This window comes from Orcinus orca, chromosome 1, assembly GCF_937001465.1.
Source record: "Orcinus orca chromosome 1, mOrcOrc1.1, whole genome shotgun sequence".
Classification (NCBI taxonomy): Eukaryota; Metazoa; Chordata; class Mammalia; order Artiodactyla; family Delphinidae; genus Orcinus; species Orcinus orca.
The window spans coordinates 193,714,959-193,729,703 of record NC_064559.1 but is presented as its reverse complement, the minus strand read 5'-3'; the positions used below and the strand labels follow the sequence as shown (position 1 = coordinate 193,729,703).

The 14,745-nt window shown below is 44.2% G+C and overlaps 1 protein-coding gene across 1 annotated transcript in view; it reads left to right on the top strand.

Moving 5' to 3' along the window:
• The first annotated feature begins 94 nt into the window (after window positions 1-94).
• The window catches only part of NCMAP (non-compact myelin associated protein), a 561,420-nt gene continuing 546,769 nt past the window's right edge, over window positions 95-14,745 (top strand). Inside the window, exons 1-2 of the mRNA XM_033422556.2 lie at window positions 95-3,469; window positions 12,118-12,231. The gene's annotated coding sequence lies outside the window, so the exon portion shown is untranslated. The remainder of the gene's footprint in view (window positions 3,470-12,117; window positions 12,232-14,745) is intronic.

Sequence of the window (14,745 nt, the reverse complement as noted above, 5' to 3'; positions counted from 1 at the left end):
GCCTGGGTTCAATCCCTGACTGGGGAATTAAGATCCCGCAAGCCGTGTGGTATGGCCAAAAAAAAAAAAGAACAAAGTCTCTGACTCAGCAGTTCTCCTGGAGATATATATCCCAAGAGTATCCCAAAGATGTTCTCATGCAGGTCCGTAAGGAGACGTCTTGAGAATGTTCATTGTGCCGTTATTTATGGAGGCAAGCCGGTGTCCCCAACTGGGAAATTGACACTGTGGAGAACTACACATCAAGAGAGTAACCATGCACACAACAGCATGGATGGGTCTGAAAAACAGAGCTGAATGACAAAAGTGAGAGTGAGATGTATATAACAGTTGCATTACATAAATTAAAATACAAAGACAGTAATCACTATGCAAGAATATATACAAATAAAAAGACATTAAACACATATATATATACATAAGAGACATCCTGCGTGGATCAGTGATGATAATGTGCTGGGAACTGAGAAGTCTGATTTACTATTAGACTTTACATAACCTTTTTTTTTTTTTTTCAGTCAGTGTTTTTAAATGCCACTTTTTATTGACAGCCATCTGGAGTGGGGATGAGGTGTGTTTTATGACACTTGGCCAAGGTGAATATTTTAAAAAAAATTTTATTGGAGTATAATTGATTTACAATGTTGTGTTAGTTTCAGGTGCACAGCAAAGTGACTCTGTTACACATATACATATATCCACTCTTTTTTAAGATTCTTTTCCCATATAGGCCATTACAGAGTATTGAGTAGAGTTCCCTGTGCTATACAGTAGGTCCTTATTAGTTATCTGTTTTATATATAGTAGTGTATATATGTCAATACCAATCTTCCAACTTATCCCTCCTCCTACCCTTACCCCCTGGTAACGGTAAGTTTATTTTCTACATCTGTAACTGTTTCTGTTTTGTAGATAAGTTCATTTGTACCCTTTTATTTAGATTCCACATAAAAGCAATATCACATGATATTTGTCTTTCTCTGTCTGACTTCACTCAGTATGACAATCTCTGGGTCCATCCATGTTGCTTCAAATGGCATTATTTCATATATAACCTTTATATAGACTTTAAGAAACTACTAATACATACCTCAGTCTCTTTCCTCCCTTGATTCTACATTGTTTAAAATTTTTATGTTATTTTTCTTTATTATTGCTGTAGAAGAAAATATTTTGCTGTGATTTGTTTAGGTGAAATGCAGATTTTATTGGAGGTATTTGCCTTTTAGGATAAATATTTCAGAAAAATGTCAGGAATGCCTATTCTGATGCTAGATGTGTGTATATTAATGCTTTCTCCAAGTAAGTTACATAGATTCTTTATTAACTGTACTCCCATATGGATGGAAAAAAATATACCCACCATTCATGGTTCTCTGAGCTACAGATAAGCATTGCATGTGGTTTGACTCTAGATTCACCATTTCCTTTTGCTTCAAAGAAGTAATCAAGTTATTTCTTGGCCTGGTGCTGCCTTTCTTCCATGTGTTTTGAATAATTGAAATCTTTAATGGAAAATTATACAGTTTTCTGTCCTGAGAGATCTGAGTAGGCCCCCTGGCCCCAGAGCAGGTAATTAGACCACAAATGATTTCTCAGCGGTTGCCTGGGTAAGTCCTGTGAATAAAAGGTCTTTAATGGGCCAGATTTACACGTCTTCTATTACTTATTTCCTTGATAACTTGAGTCATTTCCTAGACTATTTATTAGAAATTTCTAACAACTGTTGGAAAGTCTAGAATGGAGATGTCTCCTTTCCAAATGAGAAGCAGCCCTTGGGCATTGATTGACCAGTGCCACCTGCTAATTCTAATGAATTAGTGGGTTCCTTTGTGAAAGAGACAGAGCTGCCCTCCAACTTGGTTCCAGTCTTCAATTTCCCTTCACCATCCATTCAGGAATGGAGCACCTTAAAATGTGTTTTCCTGGAGAGGGGCTTACGAATTGTTCATACTGGAATAAAATTAAACTGCAGGCTTAATAAAAACCCATTGAGGAGGACATTAGTTATCTACTACTGCATAATAAATTACTGCAGAATTTAGCATCTTAAAACAACAGAGCATTTATTTATTATCTCACAGTCTCTGAGAGTCAGGAGTCTGGGGCTGTCTGAAGGTGAAGGCCTAGGGTCTCTCAGAAGTTTCCATTGAGTAGTCAGCTTGGGCTGCAGTCACCTGACGGGACTGGAAGACCCGCCTCCGGGCTCACTGCAGGGCTGTTGGCGGGAGGCTTTGGTTCCTCACCACAGGGCCTCCCCGTCGGTGCACACAGGGCATAGAAGCTGGCTTTCCCCAGAGTGAGGGATCAGAGAGAGAACCCAATATGGAGTCTTTTTTTTATATGAAGTATTTTTATTTTATAAATTTATTTATGGATTTATTTTTTGGCTGTGTTGGGTCTTCATTGCTGCTCATGGGCTTTCTCTAGTTGCGGCGAGCGGGGGCTACTCTTCATTGTGGTGCGCGGGCTTCTCATTGCGGTGGCTTCTCTTGCTGTGGAGCACGGGCTCTAGGGTGTGCATGCTCGGTAGCTGTGGCGCAGGGCTTAGTTGCTCCGAGGCATCTGGTGTCTTCCGGGACCAGAGCTCAAACCTGTGTCCCCTGCATTAGCAGGCAGATTCTTAACTACTGCACCACCAGGGAAGCCCCTGGAGTCTTTTTATAACCTAAACTCAGAAGTGCTATCCCATCACTTCTGCCGTATGCTGTTGGTCACACAGACCAACCCTGGTACCAAATGGGAGGGGAGGAAGGGTGCTCAAACGATCCTGAGAGGGAAATGTAAAGCTCTAAACACCTAGATTAAGAGAAGGGTAAAGAATTAATTCTTTCCCTTCATCTCTCAGCTCTCCTTATTCTAACTCTTTAGTGGTCACTTCATCCCCTCTTACGGCAAAAAGGACTTTCCTCTCAGAGTAGAGAACAAGGCAGCAAACAGGTAGACGGAGAACTTTCTAGAGTCCCAACCTAGGGGAGGATTCTGATTGGCTTGGTTGGATGACATGCCCATCCCTGTGGCCAGGTGGGCAAGTCCTTTACCCCAGAAAGGGAAACAGAAGAAGGGCAGACAAAAACACCATGTATGTACTTCAGCATACTGATGAGTGTTATAAAGCCTAAAAGGTGACAGCATTTTACCGATTGGTGAATTTGTCAGATTTTAGCAATCTAACAGATAAGCAGTGTTTGTTTTTTAATCTGGTATTTATTTTTTACCATCCAACTGATTCCAGGCAAGATATGAAGAGTAAATTTTAAGGGAGTCTTATAAACGTACCCAAAATAACTTGTGATACAGAGGTTTCTGACACAGATCTTCCATGATAATTTACCACAGAACTTCCTTAGGATCTTGACGTCAAGTGACAAACAACACCAGTACCACAGTCTTCCATGTTACACTGAGAGACATGTACTCAGAATCCATGAAGAACGTTATTTTATCACTACTCTAAATTTTTGATAGGGTAAGTCACTTTATATTATTTCACCTATTAAATACTTAAAGATCCAGAGAAGGAAACATCACAGCTTGCTTTTTGTTTGTTTGTTTTTAATTAATTTATTTATTTTTGGCTGCGTTGGGTCTTTGTTGCTGCACGCCGGCTTTCTCTAGTTGCGGCGAGCGGGGGCTACTCTTTGCTGCGGTGCATGGGCTTCTCATTGTGGTGGCTTCTGTTGTTGCAGAGCACGAGCTCTAGGCACGCGGGCTTCAGTAGTTGTGGCTCACGGGTTCTAGAGCACAGGCGTAGTAGTTGTGGCGCCCGGGCTTATTTGCTCCAAGGCATGTGGGATCTTCCCGGACCGGGGCTCGAACCCGTGTCCCCTGCATTGGCAGGTGGATTCTTAACCACTGCGCCACCAGGGAAGCCCTCACAGCTTGCTTTTATTTAGATTTTCTGACTGTATAAAATTTTACTCTCACACTGTATCCTTCCATTCTTTTTTCTCAGTGTAAATTTTTATTTACAAGTTTGCAAAACTATTACCAAAAAAAAAAAAAAAGAAAGAAAACTATTTCCAGCATCTAATTCCAGAATGTTTTCATCACTTCTAAAAGAAACCCTGCACCCATAAGTAGTCACTACCCATTCTCTCCTGCCCCCAGCCCTTGGAAACCACTAATTTATTTTCTGTCTTATAGATTTGCCTACTCTGGACATTTCTTATAAATGGAGTCATACAATATGTGGCCTTTTGTGTCTGGCTTGTTTCACTTAGCATGTTTTCAAGGTTCATCCGTGTCACAGAATGAATTCTTCATACCTGTTTGTGGCTGAAAATATTCCACTGAATGGATATAGCACATTGTGTTGAATCATTCACCAGTCGGTGGATTTGGGATATTCCCACTTTTTAGTTATCTATAATGCTCTCATGTACATCCTATACAAGTTTTTGTGGGGACATATGTTTTTGATTCTCTTGGATAGATATACCTGGGAGTGGAATTGCTGGGTCATGTGGTAACTCTGTGTTTAACTTTTCGAGCAAATGCCAGACTGTTTTCCAATGGTGCACCATTCTACATTCAACCCAGCAGTGTATGAGTGTTCCAGTTCTCACCAACACTCTTTATGAGCTGTCTTTTTTTTTTTTTTTTTGGCCGAGCTGGGCAGCATGTGGTATCTTAGTTCCCCACCCAGGGATCGAACCCACGCCCCCTGTACTGGAAGCTCAGAGTCCTAACCACTGGACCACCAGGGAAGTCCCTTTAGCTGTCTTTTTGATTTTAGCAATCTTAGTGGGTGTAAAGTGGTGTCTCATTGTGGTTTTGATTTGTATTTCCCTGATGACTAGTGATGTTGAGCACCTTTTCATGTACCTATCATAAGCTATTCGTATATCTTCTTTACAGAAATGTCTATTCAGCTGTATAATGGATTGAGTAGTGTCCCCCCAAAATTCATGTCCACCTGGAACCTTATGTGGAAATAGGGTCTTTGCAGACGTAATTAAGTCAATGTTAGGTCATACTGGATTAGGGTGGGCTCTGAGTCCAGTTTGACTGGTGTTCTTATAAGAGGAGTGAAATTTGGTCATGGACATACACAAAGAGAATGACATGTGGAGACAGGCAAAGAGACTGGAATGATGTTCCAGAAGCCAAGCAATGCCAAAGATTGCCAGCAACCACCAGAAGCTAGGAGAGAGACATGGATCAGGTTCTCCCTCAGAGCCCCAGTAGGAGCCAGCCCTGTCGACACCTTGATTTCAGACTTCTAAAGCTGCTAGTAGTGTGAAAGAATGCATTTCTGTTGTCTTAAGCTATGCCGTTTGTTGAAATTTGTTACAGCCACTGTAGGAAACTAATACAAGCTTCTTGGCCTATTTTTAAATGGGGTTATTTGTGTTTTTATTCACAACTTCAATATATAACCAGAACATACTACATAGGACTTAATTCTTTCCTTACAGTTAAAGTTTTTAACAACAGTCTGATTTATATCACTAGCCTTCACCCTGAGTAAGGTTTTCAGGAAGGGTGGAAGTGAAGGAGAATTGTGCAAGGTGGGGCTGCAGGACAGTTGGCCTGGCAGAAGCGGGTGGGATACCCTGAAGTAAGGAGGAGGCAAGGAGCCCAGGTAGGAGCCTGCTGATGGAGTCCAGATGGTGAGGATCTCTGCAGGGGATCATAGGACCCAGGTTTTGGAGTCAGACAGACCTGGGCTCAGATGCTGATTCACCACTGTGCAATTTAGGGCAAGACTCCTAATCCTAACCTCTGTAAAACTTAGTTTCCTCACCTTCAAAATGGGAATAATAAGATACTGCAGTAAGGGTTAATGAAAATGAAACAGGAGGGAAGGAGGCAGGGCACAACCTTTGAAAGAAAGACATAGCCCAAGGACATGACATAAACTGATTAGAACCAAGTGGGTCCAAGATGGCAGACAAGTCGACTTCCACTAGACCTTGAGCCTCAGTATACGCTCACATCAAGAAGCTAAATGAGGGCTTCCCTGGTGGCGCAGTGGTTGAGAGTCCGCCTGCCGATGCAGGGGACATGGGTTCGTGCCCCAGTCCAGGAAGATCCCACATGCCGTGGAGCGGCTGGGCCCGTGAGCCATGGCCGCTGAGCCTGCACGTCCGGAGCCTGTGCTCCGCAACGGGAGAGGCCACAACAGTGAGAGGCCCGCGTACCACAAAAAAAAAAAAAAGAAGAAGCTAAATGACACACCCGCAGGCGCCATGACAGTTCCAAGACAGACCAGAAGGATCAAAAAGTGGGCGGTGGCCCAATTCCTGGAAGTCCCCGCCCCTTTCTAAAATAGCCGGAATATTCCTCCCACTCATTAGCCTATGAAATTACCCACTCCTATAAAAACTGACAACCCCGGGCCCTGGGACCTTTCTCACCTCCTGAGATGGCCCACGCTCCATCTGTGGAGTGTGTTTCTCCCAAGGCCTTTCTCACCTTCTGAGATGGCCCATGTGGAGTGTGTTTCTCTCTAAAAAAATCCACTTCTTACCTATCACTTTGTCTCTCACTGAATTCTTTCTGTGATGAGACATCAAGAACCTGAGCTTCATTAAGTCCTGAAACCAGGTGTGTGATCTCAGTTGGGAGACTGGGGGTTTTGTCTGGGTTCGAGTCCCGGCCGCGTGGGTTCAAGTCCCAATCTGAGGTGCACAATTTTTTCAAAAACACTTGTAGATCATCTAATGTAACAGGGAAGAGCCAATTTTGACTACATGTTGGATCTGTTTCTTTGACTTTAGCTTTTGCTTTTCGTTGCTTTTGGTATTATAATCATGCATGATGGCCTACCTCAGGGAACCCTACCCACCTGTGAATGGCTGCGAGAAAGAAGAAATTAACACATTTATCACATCCCCTCTCCCCAGGCTGACCATTCCAGGAGATGTCAAGACTAATGGCCCTTTTTACTTTACTTCCTCCCCACCTCTCCCTCTCTATTCTGCCTTTTTACTTTCCTTCCCTCTCTGATTCTATAAAGGAAACTGGCATCCGGACCCCGTAAGATGGTTTTCTTGGGGACCCTAGTCCGCCATCTTCTCGGTCTGCTGGCTTTCCGAATAAAGTTGTATTCCTTGCCTCAACACCTCGCCTCCCAATTTATTGGCCTGTTGTGCAGCAAGGAGAGCGAGTTTGGACTCAGTAACACTAGCAGTGTTCTGGTATCTAATATGCTCTAAATAAGTAATAACATTATTGAGTATTTGGTGGCTGCCCTGGTAGGAAGAGAAAAATCAGATCAACTTCTTTACATGCAGAGGATTATTCTCTCTGCCTCTTAAGTCAGAAGAAAAAGACTTTTCCTTGAAGGCTTTGTATTTCCTTACAGTACAGAAGCATTAAAGATACCCACTGGGAAAATAACACCTTTGAAATCTAAACAAAGAGCCACCAAGTTTTACAGAAGAGAAGCAAAACTTTGACCACATTCTTCCCAAGCGTATCTCTAAGAGCAGCGTCTGACCTCAGAATGCCGTTCCATGATCAGTTGTGTAAAAAGAGCTCATAGGATGCTTTACTATATTTCCTAAGCAAACCTCATCCTTGATTGACAGGCGTCCCTCAATTGCTGTTAATAGTTCCGGACAATATCGCCCCACAACAGATTCCACACTAGGCCATAACACGGTCACGATGTTTTGTGTTCCAGTCATTATGGGTCTAATTATTAATTATTGTAAATAATTTGACATTTGTACCTGAGAGTTTTCAAAGCATTTTCACAGTCGTTATCTCCTTTGGCCTTCACAGTAACCCAGGTCAGCCAGGCATGTGTGATTACTGTTTAACAGACAAAAACACAGTTGTTGAGCTCAACAGAAACTCAAGGAAGTGTCTGGGGAAGTCACGAAGAAAAACAAAAACACAATGTGGATCTTGAGAAGAGGTGAGCACATAGGATAAAGAGGAGAGAGGAATGGCACTCCAGGCTTGGAGGAAAAGGGACACGGAGGACAAAGTCATGCTTAGGGTACCAGCAACCCGTCTAAAAATGGACTCATCTCAGAGACAGCAGTCAGCCTTGAAATAGCTTGCCTAGGGCATTCGGAAGAAGTTCACAGAGGAGATGGTATATGAACAGGAAGGGAAGATTTTAATATATATCATAAGAAATATGGTAGGCAAAAAAGAAATATAGATAACAAAATGTTAAATAAAAATTAAACAGCTTAATTACATATTATATGTAACATAAATATATATTGCATTACACAAAATATACCTTGTATAATAATATAATCTAGTATCATGATACATAATTATGTGATAGATTATATAAATACATAGATTATATGTGTATCTTTATATATAACTTTGTACCCCAAAAAGCACATTCTTTTCAAGCATATATCTAACATCACTAATGATTATCAAGTATTAGTCTACAAGGAAATTTTCAACAAATCACAAAAAGCAGAAATCTCATCGTCTTAATTTATTCGGGCTGCTATAACAAAATACCATAGACTGGATGGCTTACAAACAACAGAAATTTATTTCTCACAGTTCTGGAGGCTAAGTCCAAGATTGAGTCACCAGCAGATTCAGTGTCTGATGAGAGGTGCTTCCTGATTCATAGACTTCTGTCTTTTCACTGGGTCCTCACACGGTGGGAGGGGCAAGGGATCTCTCTGGACACTCATTTATAAAGGCATGAGGGGACTTCCCTGGTGGTCCAGTGGTTAAGACTCTGTGCTTCCAATGCAAGGCCAGGGGTTCCATCCATTTTGTAAAATATATATTTTACAAAAATACATATTTGTAAAATATATATAATATATATTTTAAGTGTATATTATATATATTTATAAAATATATATAATATATATTTATTATATATCATATATATACATATATATTATATATATATATATAAATATATATAAAGGCACCAATCCCGTTCATGAGGGCTCCACCCTCGTGACCTAGTCACTTCCCAAAGGCTCCACCTCCAAATGATATCACTTTAGGGATTAGATTTCTACATACGAATTTGTGGGGGAGGGAAGACACAAATATTCAGTCTTACAGCACCCATGTGCCACATTCATTAACCATAATATAATAAAATTCAAAATTAACCATAAAAGCATAGAAAAACCAATCTAACCACTTGGAAATACAAAACTACCCCTCTAAATAGTTCTTTAGTTAAGAGGAAAACAAAACTGGTTTTGGAAATGAACAGTGAGAGTGCTCCCTACTAAGACATTTGGGATGTGGCCATGGTTGTATTCAGAAGAAAATGCATAGTAGCCTTAAGTCCATGTATTAGAAAACAGAAAGAATTAAGTCTAAATAAACAACACATTCAACTCAAGAAGCTAGAAAAAAGAGCAATAAAATGAACCAGAGCTTATAGGAGAAGCAGGAATTTCACAAAGTGGGGTTGGAAGGAATGGCTATCAGGAGAGAGGAAACAAAAGCCTAAAGATAGTGTTCAGCATTTGTGGGAGCAAGTGTAGTTGGTTGAAGGGTTGGGTATAAATAGGTGCATAGTAGAAGGTAACGCTGGAGAGATGAGCTAAGGACAACTAAGGCAGGCCCTGAATGCTGACCTAATGACTGTCCTTGATCCTAAAAGCAATGGTGAGCTGGCTATTGGAAGGTGGTTCCGTCAGCAGTGTGCTAAATGGTTTGGGAATTACTTTGATTTTGTGCCATGGCCTCTGAACTTGGCCATTATAAACTCTTCTGTGTTTTGCATTTGACAAACAGCAAAGGGCATGGTTTTGAAAACAAATTTTGGTACATTTCCTGTTTGACCAGTGTTGTATTTGGGGCACTGCCACCGGCTTCTCAAAGCTGGCTGCTTCCCTGGGATCCCAGCAGCTGTCCTGTTGGATCGTCACTCACTACCTGCCCCAATTTGTGAAATGATTTTTCTCTGAAACAGACTCTGGTTTCATTGGTCATGCGTTTTTACACTTGACACCTGTGTAGGAAAGAGCCAGTTGAAAGCCCAGGTTCTAACCTGGACTACTCCTGGCTCCCCAGGTGACCATAGGCAAGTCCCTTTCTCATCTGTGCAGTGGGAAGAGCTGGACTAGGTGATGCAGTCTAAGGAGATGCCTAGAAGAATAACCGGCTCCCCTTAAACTCAGTCTGATGGTGTCTAATGGGATGTCAGTTAGCGGGTGGAGGAGAAGCAGGCTAGAGGATTTGTGGGCTTAAAATCTGGAAAGAAATTGGGATTCAGAGTTAAGTTGCTGTGCTTCAAGTTTTGCCTTCCTGGCATCTTGGCCACATCATTTTGTGGCCCTTTTTCGTGTGTGTAAAACAGGGGTAATGATCCTTCCTGCCTCACAGGTTAACCGTAAGAATAAGTGACCAAGGAGTGAAAAAATACTTGGCAAGTGCAGCTGGCCAGCGTCAGAGCTGCCCAAACTTGACCTGACCTGCTGAATCTCCAGACTGTCGCGTCAGCAGAGTGAACGAGCTGTGTGAGCTGTACAGATGCCACCAAAGTAGAGGACATTGTCACTTGACCCATGCAGGCTGTTGCAGACATGCTTCCCCTGTGCTGTGCCCCACTCAGTTCACCTTGTAGAGAGGGACAGAGAGAAGAAGGATGAGGCTCAACCTGAACAATTCTCTAATCCGCCCATCCTGGGAGCAGACCCGCCCCGGGGACACCAGTCTTTCTAGAAAATTCCACAATGTCCAGGCCTGTGGGCAGCCAGGATTCTGTGATCTTTAGCGCCCCTGGATGACTGAGTCCTCCCTGCCTAATTCCTCTGGCTGCCTGATTAGTAAATCCCAAAATGGTTTCCTCTCACTGGAATGTTTTGCTTTTCCATCCCAAGGCAGAGTAGTTCCAGGCAAAACGAGACGCCATCGGAAGCTCTTGGGATTGGTCCTGGATATCCTGTAGCCCTACCAAGCATCTTCTGTCAGTCCCCTGCTGGCTGTCCACAGTTGGGAAAGGCCAAGTCCATTCAAAGGAGAGAGTGCTATAAGGCAAATGAGTTCATTTTGCAAACCAACACATTTAAAAAAATCTGTTTAACATTAGATGCTCTGGGATGGACTTCCCTGGCGGTCTAGTGGTTAAGACTCCGTGCTTCCAGTGCAGGGGGCATGGGTTCAATCCCCGGTCGGGGAACTAAGATCCCACATGCTGCACGCCTCACGGCACAGCCAAAATTACCAAAATAAAACAAAACAAAAACCTAAATGCTCTGGGAAATATAAACTCAGGCCTCCAAAGCCCAGAACAGAACAGGAGAGATGGGTCTGCAAATAGCCAGCTGTAGTGTAAGACAGAATCACAGGTGATGGTTTGGGGACAGACACAGCTCTAGGGCTCCCCAAGAAGGGGGACCAGACTTTGGCTGGGGGCTTAGAGGGACTTCATGGAAGGATGTGGGATCTTGAAGGAAGGCCATTTGTGACTGGGAGGGACAGGAGAGCATCTCTCTGGAAGGAATGGCCCGCTCTGACCCAGAGCCCAGGGCAGGTTTGAAGAGCAGAAGCCGCCCACGGGGCTGGGGAGAAGTCCAGATAAGACTGGAAAGGACAGCAGGCCCAGAGAGTGATGGGAGCAAGAGACGAACAAATGGTCACATCAGGATCCTTAGTGAAATTGAGAATGGAGGGCATATGTCCCTGAAGGTCAAGGTCAATTCCTACTGTAGGGCTAACCTCACGGTGGGTGACCTTGGGCAAATTGTACTAACTTGTGCAAGCCTCAATTTCTTCATGTGTAAAATGCAATAAATAATAGTATCTACTTCATAGAATTGTCTAGACAAATGACTTATGCATGTAACACATGCTCCCTAAACATGACCTATAATTTTAATTTTTTGTGGTTTTTTTTGTTTTTTTTTTTTGCGGTACGCGGGCCTCTCACTGTTGTGGCCTCTCCCGTTGCGGAGCACAGGCTCCGGACGCGCAGGCTCAGCGGCCATGGCTCACGGGCCCAGCCGCTCCGCGGCGTGTGGGATCCTCCCAGACCGGGGCACAAACCCGTGTCCCCTGCATTGGCAGGCGGACTCTCAACCACTGTGCCACCAGGGAAGCCCTATAATTTTAATTTTTATTATTCACTCTTACCCGATGATCCAAGAAACCCTGGCCAAAGACTGTATTTCATATCTTCATTCATGACTTTCCTGGACATCTGTTTAGAGAATTGTGCTTGATGCTGTGGAGGACACACAGGTGAACAGGACCCGAGAAGCTCATGGTCTGTTCGGAGAGGAAGAATAACAACCACCTTGTCCAGAACAGAAGCAAGTGAAGGTACATGCGATTGGGGTTATAAAAGTTCCCTGGGAACTGACAGTTGAGCTTAGTCTTGAGACTTGAAGGGTACACAAGGTTCTTAGGCTGCAAGGGAATCAAATACGCTTTCTCCTTCCAGTGCCACAGGGGACGGGATGCCCGTGATGTGACCAATTACGAGGTGGTATGACTGCTAGGGCTGCCAGAACAAAGTACCAGAGACTGGGTGGCCTAAAGAACAGACATTTATTCCCTCCGAGTTCTGGAGGCTGGAAATCTAAGGTCTGGGTCCGTTTCTTCTGAGAACCTCCCTCCTAGGCTTGTAGATGGCGGTCTTCTTCCTGTGTCCGCACATGGTCTTCCTTCTGCGTCTGTGTCCTAATCTCCTCTTCTTATAGGGACACCAATCACATTGGATTAGGGCCCAACCATACAACTTCATTTTACTTTAATTACCTCTTTAAAGGCCCTATCTCCAAATACAATCATATTCGAAAGTATTAGAGGTTAGGACTTCCAACAGGAATTTTCTGGGGGTGGAGGGGGGAGTGAGTCAGGAGTGGGCGTGGGGGACAATTCAGCCCATACCAGAAATTGAAGTTGGAATGATCAACAGCCTGGCCATCACTGAGAAGTAACACAGTTTCTTAGCCTTCAGGTAAGAGGGCCACTCCGGCTTGCAGCAAGGTGGGAGGTGTGGCCGAGACGCGGTGACAGCCCCGTGGGGGCTCCCAGCATGGAAGGGAATGAGGTGCTGAGTGGCACACAATGACACTGGGCCTGGGAGAGGAAAGATCTCAGGCCTGGGTACCAGCCTTTAGGCAAGTCACCCCCCTCTCTATGGTCAGATGCTGCTCTCGACCCTGATCACACATAACATCACCAGGGCAGCTTGTAAGAAACAACATGAATGCCTGGCCCTGCCCCCAGAGACTCTGGTTCAAGGGCATCTGCCGTGTGACCTTGACCTCGGCAGTTTTTCAAAGCACCTGGGTGATTCCGAGGGACAGCCAGATCCCTGGGCTAGCGGATGTCCAAGTTCCCTTCCAGCCCCAGGCCATGATTCAAGCTGACTTGGGTTCTCCATCCCTGGATCACCACATTCTCTGGGCCTTTGGGATCTCTGTAAATGCTTTCATTGAACAAAATGTTCATTTATATATTATAATTATTCTTTATATTTGCACAGCCCATTACTGTTTGAGGAAGAAATTTAATGAGCATCAGCTCATTCAGTCCTCATCACAACCCTTAGGGGTAGGCAGTAGGAAGACATCACTATTCCAACTCCTTTTTATTTTTGTCCAGATCACTTACCACCTTCTGACATGCCATATCACTGGCTTATTTATTTTTATTGTGTTCCCCTCATCTCAGAATGTCAGCTTTATCAGGACAGGGATGATTGTCTCTTTTGTTCATTGCTGGTACATAGCAAGCACTCAGTAAATATTCTTTCAATGAATTAAGGAATGAATGAATCATAGAAGAGTAAACTAAAGCCCAGAGAGGTTAGGAGATCTGCCTGAGGTCACACAGCAAGTAAATAGAGTAGCTTCTGTGTGTGTGTGTGTGTTCTTTCTACTCCTGCTCTGGGTTTCCTAGGGTGACTGTGATATTAGGGTGGACCCAGGAGGTACCAGGGGAGAGCAAATCCAGCAGCAGAGATAGCTGCAAATGGACTGACTGCTGCCAGGAATTGCTCCTAGAATCCCAGATAAAAGCAGTTTCCTTGCCAGGGTGAGGAAGGGCAGCTTCCGCTGGTGGCCAAAGGGCTTAACTTAATTTACAGCCTCTCATTTTCATTTTGGGAACAGAAGTTTTTCCATTGCAACCAGTAAAATTGAATCATGGGTTTCCTAAAAATGTAGCATAAAAATGAGGAAGCTGCCAGGTAATGACCTGGGCTGGCTATTTAAAGGGGCAGTCATGGGCTTCCCTGGTGGCGCAGTGGTTGAGAGTCCGCCTGCCGATGCAGGGGACACGGGTTCGTGCCCTGGTCCGGGAAGATCCCACATGCCGCGGAGCGGCTGGGCCCGTGAGCCATGGCCGCTGAGCCTGCGCATCCGGAGCCTGTGCTCCGCAACGGGAGAGGCCACAACAGCGAGAGGCCCGTGTACCGCAAAAAAAATAAAGGGGGGGGGCAGTCATGACAGTCAAACTCACTGGAAGAGGCCTCAGGAACAAAACAGTCCAATCTGCCATTTTACAGATGAGAAAACAAAGGCCCCAAGAGACCAGGTGGCTTGCTGGGGGTTACAGAAGCCTGGCTCAGCCTTCGTCACTCTCTCCTGTCTTCACCCTCCATCACCCAGATTTTCTCACAGCTGAAATGGGAATTAACCCGAATGCAGGACCGCTGCTCGGCTTGTGGATCACATCTCTGGGTACCACAGGGTACACAGTTATCTGGGTAGCAGTCACATGGAAGATCACACGGTGTGCTCTGTAGCTAACTAAGAACCATGGCTTCTGAGCCTTTTGCCCTTTGCTGCTCCCTCCATCCCCTTGGCTGGGAGGCAAGGAATTGAT